This window comes from Tasmannia lanceolata, unplaced genomic scaffold (assembly GCF_043159265.1).
Source record: "Tasmannia lanceolata isolate RefF3 unplaced genomic scaffold, GAP_Taslan_0.1 ptg000008l, whole genome shotgun sequence".
In the NCBI taxonomy this organism is placed as follows: Eukaryota; Viridiplantae; Streptophyta; class Magnoliopsida; order Canellales; family Winteraceae; genus Tasmannia; species Tasmannia lanceolata.
Window position 1 is genome coordinate 10684237 of NW_027518685.1, and position 10943 is coordinate 10695179.

The following is a 10943-nucleotide window of genomic DNA, read 5'->3' on the forward strand; positions in this document are numbered from 1 at the left end:
TACTACCGACGGCATCATCTGGTCCAAAGAGAATTTGTACTAAATCTGGACCATTTAGTCCTTAAATTTCTACAAGGGCAGCAGAAATTGAGTGAAAGGCATGCCAAATGGGTCTCTTACCTGCAAGAGTCCACCTTCACCATAAAACACAAGTCTGAGGTGCAGAATGAGGTAGCAGGTGTCATGTTATGTCTTGTCCTTCTTAGGAATCCCTAGCAAAATGACCGTAACACTATCATGATTGGCGGAAATATGTATATTCCTTCATTAAGGATAGATTAAAGGTGAATCTCTTACCTCATAAATAAAAGATCGGCAAAAGGTGTCTCTCTTACCTCATAAAGGGGAATTTAATAAGCCGGCTTCTAACAAGCGGATCACTTGTCTCTCCATATCCGAGTTTGAGGTGTTCATCAGGGACTTTACATTCGCCTTAGTTGCCACTACCTTTTCAACGGACAGTGTTAATGAGGGAATGGTCACATTATCCCCTCGAGTTATGAAGGCCATTGAAGAGTTCCAGGATGTTTTTTCCTCAAGAGCTCTCACCTGAGTTGGTTCTCATGAGAGAGGTCCAGCGCCACATCGATCTTCACCTCGAGGTCGTGCTCTCTCAAATGGCCAATATTTGCCATATTTTCCACTCTGAAGTCATATTTGCCTTAGTTGCCACTACCTTTTCAGCAAATAGTGTTAATGGTGGAATGGCCGCATTATCCCCTCAAGTTATTAAGGTAATTCAGGAGTTTCCAGCATGTTTTTCCTCAAGACCTCCCATCTGAGTTGCCTCCTACGAAAGAGGTCTAGCACCGCATCTATCTTCTTCCTGGGGTCATGCTCCCTAACAAGGCTCATTACCGCATGTCTCATAAGAAGAAAGAGAGCTTCATCGGATAAAGCGTAGTCCTTGGGTTGTCCCTGTCATACTTGTGCCAAAGAAGAATGGCACTTGGACAATGTGAGTAGGCAGTCGGCGATCAACCGCATCACGATTAAGTATCGGTTCCCCATATCTCGACTAAATGATATGTTGGATTAGTTGAGTGGTGCCACGGTCTTCTCCAAGATCGACCTAGATCTTCAGAAGCGCATTAAGGCGGCCTAGAATACCCGTGAAATGTTATTTGAATAGTTGGTTATGACGTTCGGCCTATCAAATACCCCAAGCATGTTCATGAGGGTCATGTACCAGGTTTTACGACCCTTCATTGATAGTTTTGTTGTCGTCTACTTTGATGACATCCGCATATACAGTCGGAGTGAGGCAAATCATTTGGACCACCTCCGAGCTATCATAGATACTTTGAAGTCCGAGAAATTGTTTGTCTGTTTTAAGAAGTGCGTCTAGATGGCTCACCCCAAGCCTCATCTTCCCAGGTTATCAAGTATCAGCAGCTACTATCCGCCCTTACGATGACAAAGTAGCAGCTATAGTTTAGTGGCCGACACCTAGGAACATTCAAGAGGTGCGATCCTTTCAGGGACGGTCTAGTTTTTTATCAGTGCTTTACACAACAATTTAGGATAATTAGGGCTCTAATTACAAATCTTATGCGGAAGGGCGACTTTATGTTGTAGACCCCCCAACGACCCAACGAGCCACTGAGGAGATAAAGGTTTCTCCGACTATAGCTCAAGTCTTTGCACTTTCCGATTTCACTAAGGTATTGAAGGTAGACTGTGATACCTTAAAAATGGGAATCAATGCGGCCCTGAGCCAAGCCAGTCAACCAATTGGGTGCTACAGTGAGAAGCTGAGAGGAGCTGCATTCAAGTACTCTACATATGACTTGGAGTTTTTTGCCATGGTAAAAACCATGTACTATTGGCAACATTATGTGGTCCAGAGGGAATTTGTACTATATTCGGATCATAAAGCCCTTAAATTTCTAATCATTCAAAAAAAGCACTTAAATTTCTACAATGGTTGCAGAAGTTGAGTGAAAGGCATGCCAAATGGCTGCAGAAGTTGAGTGAAAGGCATGCCGAATGGATCACTTATATGCAAGAGTTCACCTTCACCATAAAACACAAGTCTGTAGAATAAGGTAGCCGACGTCCTTAGCGAAAGCCATTCCTTGATCAATACGATGAGCAATGAAGTGGTGGGGTTTGAACTGGTCAACGTTCAGTTGGCCGAAGATGAGTACTTTGGCCCTATAATGAAAATGGCAAAAGAGGGCAAGCTAGTCGAGTAAGTACTCCAGAATGTCTATCTTTTCTGAGGAAACTGCATGTACTTCACTGATTCTTCCCTTAGATTACTCGTCATTGAGGAACTTCATGACCGAGGCCATTTTGGGAAAGGCAAAACATCTTGGTTGGTGAAGGAGAAGTTCTATTGCCCAGGCAATGACAAAGATGTTCATGCCTTTGTCCGGAGATGCCACACATGTCACACTGCAAAAGAGACTACTACTAATGCAGGATTATACTATCCCCTTTCTATTCTAGGAGCACCATGGAAGGATGTCTCACGGGACTTTGTCCTTAGATTGCCAAAGACTGCCACAGGATTTGATAGCATTATGGTTGTAGTTGACAAGTTTACCAAGAGGCTCATTTTGTTCCGAGTAATACGACCATGGACGTGAGTCGCATAGCCGAGCTTTATTTCGCAAAGGTTGTTCGCCATCACGAAATACCATGGACTATTACGTTTGATAGGGACTATAAGCTTGTGAGCCCTTTTTGGCGAAGTCTTTAGAAGAATATTGGAACCGACTTGAAATTTAGCTCCCCTTACCATCCGCAGACTAATAGTCGAACGGAGTTAGTTAACAGAGGACACTCGAGAATTTGTTGCGCATTAGCGTCAAGAGCTTTGGAAATTGGGATTCAGTCACCCCTAAGATTAAGTTTGAATTCAACTCAATGATAAACCTCTCCACTAGATTTTTCTCCTTTCGAGATCGTCTATGGAAGCAATCCACAGGGGTCGTTGGATCCTCTTCCCTTACCCAATGAGGTGGGCAACTACTATGTAGCCACATGGCATGCCACGTCAACTTCCAGATGGCCATGAGCTAGCAAGGAGGACAAGTGGTAGCAAGGGATTCGTTCAAGGCCCCTACCACCCTCGATAAATAAAGGTAAGGGCTCTCCTTTTGAGTATTTTTGAGATTTGAAAATTTTCGTCTCATCCAGCTTGGAGACAGTTCTGGGGTTAGATGAGAGCTTGAAGAAGAGGACAAGAGAGAGAGAGAGAGAGAGAGTGTGTGTGGACGAGAAATTCCTTGGCAGAGTAAAGCCTTTCATTTCCCTCTTTCTTTCAGATTGAATGCAACAAATCTTCTCTGTAGTCCAGTCTTGTTCCTATTATTAACTTACTGTAAATCATACACTGTAGTGCCTTTTTTCTTCCAAAATTTTCTCTTATTTCCCGAGTTGCGTTTTGGATTTTTCTTTCCTTAGAACATATAGAGTGGCAAAGATGATCTACCAAATCAGGTCAACTATGGATAAAGATCTATGATTTGTGGATACAGACACGAGTGTCTCGTGTCAACACGAACACGAAGTGTCGGACACGGCAAACTCCGAAAAGTTAGAAACGGGGACATGGCTAAAATAGAAAAGTACAAATAATGATAATTTGTGGACATGGATTGTTTGCTGAGTTTCGACACGGATATGAGCTATCCGACATGGCAACCCCTAAAAATCTAGAAATAGTGTCACAATCATACACACACACATATAAAGTTACCGACACTTTTAGCCGTGCATTTAAAAGTGTCCAAAGGAGTGTCGACCTGTGTGGACATGGGAGTCGTGTCGGACACGACACGACACGTGTGTTGGCTATAAATTCAAAGTGTCAGCCACATCATAGATAAAGATTAATAATCAAGATCATTATGAAGCAATAAGATCTGGTAATTCGTCTTTTATCATTTAAACTCTCAGGCTTGATATTGACAGAACTACTGTCCAATACATTTTAGATCCATTCATAAAAATTCTTCCTTGCTTCCTATCTATTTTCTGCAGCTGTGCATACATTGTAGTTTAGTAGTTCTTTTCAATCCTCCTTGTAACATCTTCACCTTTGTGTAAATGATCGTTTATAACTAAGATATTCCAGCAAGAGATAGAATCGGACTGTTAGTATTGATTGAGGACTGTTGCAACACAGTTCTAATATGTGTTGTTCTTGTAGAACCACTTGAATCCAGTTCTTTAAGTTCTATGATGAATAAGATCTGAAGTAAGACGCTAAAGATCTGCCATCATTTAACCGATTCACAAAGGTTTTAACACCAAAATGAGTCTTAGATAGATCTAGTCACTTTTCATTGTGGGAAGATACTTCTCAACTTTCCTTTCAGTTGTTTCTCAGTATTCTTATTATTGAACATTAACCAAAGCCTTAATCTCAGTTCCTGGCCAGATCTCTTTTGATCTTGAGTGGATTCGTTAAGACTTCAATCATCATCCACATCATATCGCTAGCACTAATATCTGTTAGCACTAATAAGCAAGTATCTGTGAAATTTTTAACCCATCTCTCACATCTTCATTCTTTTTCTTTGAACAATGATTCTCGGAAACTGCATAGTGCATACCATATTGCATTGTTTAGCAAAATACCAAATGGGCCTTTTCTATTTGTTCTCGTCTCCTATCTCCATGTACCGACGACAGTTTCAATACCAAAATGCCCAAAAATCCATTGGAAAATGCATTGTAGCCCACATCTACACTTTTGATCTACCTCAGTTTTCAACTGAAATCTCCTAAATCTCAACATATTTGAAATTCTTCTATCCCTTTTATCTCCAAGAACTCATCCGTTATTAGTCTTCCACTAAAAATGATTGTCGGCAATTGCATACCATATTGCATTGTTTGGAAAAATACAAAATGGGCTTCTATTTCTTCTTGTCCTCTATCTCCGGTACTATAATATTATCAGTACCTAAATGCTCCAAAACCCATTTTAAATTGTACTTCAGCATACAACTGCACGTTCGATCTATCTCAGTTTTCAGCCTAAATCTCTTAAATCTCAACATATTAGTACCGATTGTGCGTATCCGATTCCAAAAAAAGATTTTGATCATTATCAGGAATTTTTTCATCATACAAATTTTCTTACTAAAGTTATTTCATGAAATTCAATCAAATAATTTAAGAATATAAAGTCCGAGGTATTATAATCTTCACCTATCAGCCAACAACTGACGACCATAGCAATGAAAACAAAACAATAGAAATAAAAAAAACCCAACAACAACACCAATAAAATAATAGACAATGAAACACCAAACAAAGATTAACTAGGAAAAAAATATGAGGAAAAGGACTTAATTGAAACAATAAAAGATTAAAAAAAACCCTAGTGAAGAAAAATTGAAAGAAAAGCATACCAGCATACAAAACCACTAATAAAAACACGCAGAAACGAAAAAAAAACTCTCACCTGATACTATTCTGTAAAATCAATCCCGAAAGGCAGGAGTAATCTCAAAAGGACAGTAGAAATGAAGAGTGCAGATGGAGGTTACAAAAATCCTGCAAAGGTCCCAAATGCCTAGACAAACTCTGAAGGAGAAACGGAGAGGAAGCGACACGAGTCTAAGATCCAATAAAGATGATTTGAAGGTTGAATCCTGCCCCATACATCTCTTCAAGCACCACATGAAAATGGGATACACCACTAAACCGAACTTTATAATTTGTTTTTCCCATCTTCTTCCTTATTAAGTATCCAAATTATGACCAAAATCAAAGGAACACAGAATGGCAAAACATGGATTAGAACTTAGGTAGAATTAGAGTCGTATCACATAATCACATTTTTTGCCAAATGCACAGTGCAAGCCGTTGATGAGAAAGAAACTGGAATAAAGGAAAAATGGGGTCAAAGATAAAAAAAATCATTCTATAATGACTTGGGAACTTAGATGATGAAAATGTCAACCTCTAGGGCCATTTTTTGGGAACAATATTGCCAGAACCATGCCTATCTTGTCCTTTTCTACTTGAAGAATAATGCTTCTATACGTAAAAGCAATATTTGAAATCATTGCATGATTAAACCAGTCCAACTGAATGAAAATTCAGTCCATGAAGCCATAGATACACCAAAACAACAGGGGCCAATGACAACCACAGAGCTACTAGAATTTGGTGACCCATAACAAATTGAGAAGCAGCATCATTGAAGAAGTTCCGGGGCTTTTTGATGGTTTAAACATGACTCAACTTGCCCCCTAGTCACTGAACTGCTACAGGAATTATTACAACTTCTAATAATAAAACCCAACAGAAAAAATCTGTTATGATAGGGAAGGAAGGTCAATAACGGCATCTCATGGAGTTAACAAATAATATTTAAATCATTACCAAGAGCACGATTCAGACACATTCAGAAAAACAATGCAACTCCATCCAAATAATCACACTGGATTCATTTCCTAAAGCCCCAAAGAAATCAGTTAAAGCAGACAAGGACGACTAGTTCAATTATCTGAATTTGATGATGAAAATGCCAAGTTGGGGTACTCTTGGGAATTAAGAGAATTAGGACTATCCAACTGAACATGCCAGACAAGGGATAATGCATCTGCACCATTTTTATTTGGATCACCCCGCTTGTGGCGTAAAAGAATGATCACAGATACATTCGAAAGAGATGGTCCAAGGAACAACAGGGAATTAATACATCTTTTCCTTAAGAAATAACAGAGAAGTTTCATGGACCAACCCCTTTGATTTTCCATAGGCTCATTTGAAATCCGGTAATGTAGAGAAATTGCAACAATAAGCAGCAAAACACTTTGAAAACTTGGACTAGCAAGATGGGCATAATTCTCAATGGGATCATAAGCTGTAAAAAAGGTAAAGGATTACCTGAGGTAGATGAAAGTGATGATGATTTCCGAGTGTTTCCCGACAAACAGAAACCCACTTCAATGGATCAAACCCATCTTCCCAGACCACTTCTTCTCTTCCTCTCTCAAACCCTCTGTATATATCTCTCTGTCTCTTTTCTCTGTAACTTCCTTGAAATTTTCTTTCTACAGACCCACAAAGGTTACTGAACCCTAACCCCTCTTCTCATTTTCCTTCTCTAATCTCTAACCCATAACTCAAAATGGAAGAATCACTGATACCTGAGAATAGCACCCTTAAATTGAATAGACCTTAGATCTTAAAATAAATCCCCTGATTTCTGTACAAATGTTCTAATCAGAAGAGAAATTCCTTTTTGTGCATGTTAGAAGGATAGAAAAATCAGATGCGTTGGTGGAGGTTGATGATAAAATGGAGGTGCTTGGGATGTGATGGCCGAAATTAGGTTATTGCAAGATCACTAGATCGGAGAGGTGGTGGCTCGGAGTTAGGGTTTGAGGTGGGTTTCAATGGCTACAGATGGTGGAAATCGTGATGGGTTTCATAGAAATGAATATCTGAAAATTTGAATGGAGATCTAAGGGTTAGAGGTCATATAGGTTGAAGATGGTGGTGGAAGAAGAGGGTAGATCCGGTGGATTCAGTGGTCAGATTCCCCCGAGATGGCCGGAATCAATGGTGATAGAGGTGGTGAAAGGGGTTGCTGGGTGGCGGAAATGGCTATGGTGGAGGTGGGGTTGGAGCTCGGGTCCCCCTTCTTCTCCTCTCTCAAATGCATGTGATATGCCCAAGCAAATTAGAAAGTCGACTGATTTATTTGTGATGGTTTAGACGAGTGAAAAAGGAAACAAAACCACGTCTCACTTTCGTGTATTAATAATAGCTTAATGCCCAAGCAAATTAGAAAGTCGCGCCACGAACAACTAACGGTAACAGTTGTCTTTTAATCTCAGCCATACACGATTATATGAACGGCTGATTTCCAGCCAACGTACGTCTCACTCTCCGTGTATTAATTAATAATAGCTTAATGCCACTCAAATTAGAAAGTGGCACGTGGCTATGGTTGTGTTAGGATCAACGGTTCTATTCACATAAATAAAACAAATGGCGAGACTCAATAGTGTAAGAGCAACTATGTTTTTAGCATTCTTCTTTAATAGAAAGGGCTCAAACTAGAGGGGTTTAGACTTTAGACTTTTAGGCCATGTCGGACAGCCACGATTTGTTTCCATGATAATCGGTGTCCTGAGTTTTTGCTCTACAGGAAAAAGTCGATCCTATTTTGAGTAGAGTTTATTGTTTCCTAATTTTTACCTACTTCTCATTACTTTAAGACACCAATTTCCTGTTTTTTGTTTCCTGAGTTTTTGCCATTTCACCCTCATCTCCACTTGGGGACCCTAATTCATCATAAAAAAAAAAAATCATGGTAGCCAGATGTGACCTTAGGTCATGTTTGGCAACCATGGATCCTTTTTCATGGAATATTAGGTTGCCTGATGTGTACTTAGGTAGGGAGAGAATTAAAAGAGTATGAGTAAGGAGATGGTGCAAGGGGGTTGAAAAATAATGAAACAGAGAGAGTTTTCTTTTCAGTAGAGTTTTCTTTTTCATGTAAAAAGATTGGCCTCGGATAGAGTTGGAGAGGAAGAGGATTGGGAGGGTATGAGTGAGGAGAGAGAGTGAGAAGTGGCTGACTCATGCCCTCTCAATTCTCTTCCTCTCCCGCTCACCTTGCATCTCTCTTGCCGCTTAATAAACTAATATTGTTAAATTTTTTAATGTGTATTTTGGGAAATAAATGTTGTTTAGTTTACTATTATTATTCTTTTTTTACTTTTGAGATATGATAATATTGTAATTTTGTGTCCAACGTCATTTTGTTGACTTAGCCTGCACATGTGTGAGTCACATGTGTTTGTTCCATCATTTTCTCACTTTCCTCCTATTTCAAATTCAAACTATACTTAAAACTCTAAAGCCACCACCACTTCCCTGAGCATCTAAGTTTCCCATTTTCCATACTCACTACCACTTACCAAAGTCATCAATTCTCTACTTTCCATTGACTAAGCCTAATCTCATTTACTCATTTTTTTAGAGATTCTCCACTAGCAAGACCTCCACGGAAGCTCCCTGTGTTTGAAGCAAGCTGCCAACCTGCTCTATCTTCTCCATATTTGAAGGGTACTTCTTCTATTATTTCTCCCTTATACTCATCTTCTTTTACATAATTGATTCAAACTATCCTGATGTGAATTTACAATTGTTAAATATGGATGTTGAAATCGGGATATGATATATTTGTCCCTTATGGAAATTCATCAAAGTTTTGTATCTCATGGAAGATGACCTAAATGCTTCTATCTCATCAAAGTACCCCAAGTTCGGTCGATTATAGGTGTCTTCAAATTTCCCCAGCGTCCTTCATTTTTTCGACACTGGTTATTATTTTTCCTTCTCCATCCTCTTCATTTTCATTTTTCCGGTGCCTTTCATTTTGATGGCATCGATTCTTCTTATTTACCTTTTTCATCTTCGTTTCTTTTTTTTTTAGCGCTCCATTTTTCTCTGTCGATTTTTCCTTTTCCCTCTTCTTCCATTTTTTCAGTGCCTTTCATTTTTTTACGTCGATTCTTCTTTGTTATCTTTTTTCTCTTCGTTTCATTTTTTATGGTGCCAATTCTTCTTTTCTCTCTCTTCGTCCTTCTTTCTTCTTCTTCCCCTTGTTCCTCTTCTTTATCTTCCTATTCTTCTTCATGTTCCTTCTCTTCTTCTTCCTCGTCCCTCTCATCTCCATCTTCTCTGGAGTTGTAGAGATGAAAGAACTGAGAAAACGAGAGAAGGAGAAGATGACTTTGTACTTTATTTGCACTTGAGGGCAAAATCATCTTTTGGTATCTTTGGGACTGCACGACGCCACTTTTTAATCACCTCAATTTTCTGCACTACCCACTGCAAATTTCAGAATTTTCACGTCACCCTAGAGTCTTTTATCCTTTATCCACTCCATCTTCAATTAATCTGCAGAATAGAGAAAGTCAAATAGCCTCGTTCGGGATAAATATCAGGGAAATAGTAAGCTACCTACCCCCACTCCGGGGTAAATATGGAAGAATGCTCATGCTAGAATAACTTCCACCCCAAGATAGGGATAAACGAAGTTTTACATCCAATTTGTCCCAACTGGAATGGATCCATGGAGAAATAGCAAAAGAGCAAGCTAAGAGGCAAATATGGAAGCTAAAGAAAGGTCTAAGGGACAACAAACCAGACTGATGAATGGTAACAAATTGAACTTATAAATCAACGAACCAAATATGTGGCTTTAATCTCAAGCATAATATTAAGGCATGTAAAAGAAGGAAAATGATACGAAGACACACTTTTGTCAAGATTCTCCCAAACCCTCCCAATATCATTAGGGTACCAAAACAAGTACAGGTTGGACATTCATCAAAATGATCGTGGTAATGTTGTCCTAAAAAATTGATTGGATTGACCACGAAATCCCTGACCCTCTCCATGACCCAAAGGTGTTTCCTCTGATGCTCTTTTCAAAGGCTTGAGTAGCTAGTGAGTCTTACCTCATAGATGCCCATATTTGTTCGGGCAAAAGTACGAGTGGGGGCTACTTATCAGTGATCCAAACCATTTATTTTCCGGGCCTTGTTATGCTTGAACTAAGTTACAAAATCCACCCCATGTTTAACAATTCTAACCATCAAATTTGTGGTTACTAAATTGACGGTAATAAAACTAGAAGCAACAACATGTAGTCATGGTGGCGCCACAGTCTGAGGGGAGTGGATTTTGATACAACAACATGCGGCTCCGTTTGGTTGCTAGGTTTTTTTTTTTCCTAGGATTTATGTGGGAGAATATTTAGTGGTTACATCAGCTTTTTCTTGGTGACATCAGCAAAATCTTGTCTTAAAAATGGTGGTCTCTCTTTCTCTCTCTACCCTCTCTCTCCACTCATCATAATATTTTTCTCTAATTAATGCTTGTCACCTCCTTTGTCTCCTACCTTTACCTACATAAATCCTAGGAAAAGAAAAAAACCCGGCAACCAAACG

At 39.3% G+C, this 10943-nt stretch overlaps 1 protein-coding gene across 5 annotated transcripts in view; it reads right to left on the reverse strand.

Moving 5' to 3' along the window:
- The window catches only part of LOC143884316 (uncharacterized), a 53922-nt gene extending 46284 nt beyond the window's left edge, over positions 1-7638 (reverse strand). For all 5 annotated transcript variants that reach the window (XM_077387825.1, XM_077387824.1, XM_077387823.1 and 2 more), the window contains exon 1: positions 6859-7638. The gene's annotated coding sequence lies outside the window, so the exon portion shown is untranslated. The remainder of the gene's footprint in view (positions 1-6858) is intronic.
- Between the last annotated feature and the right edge of the window lie 3305 nt (positions 7639-10943).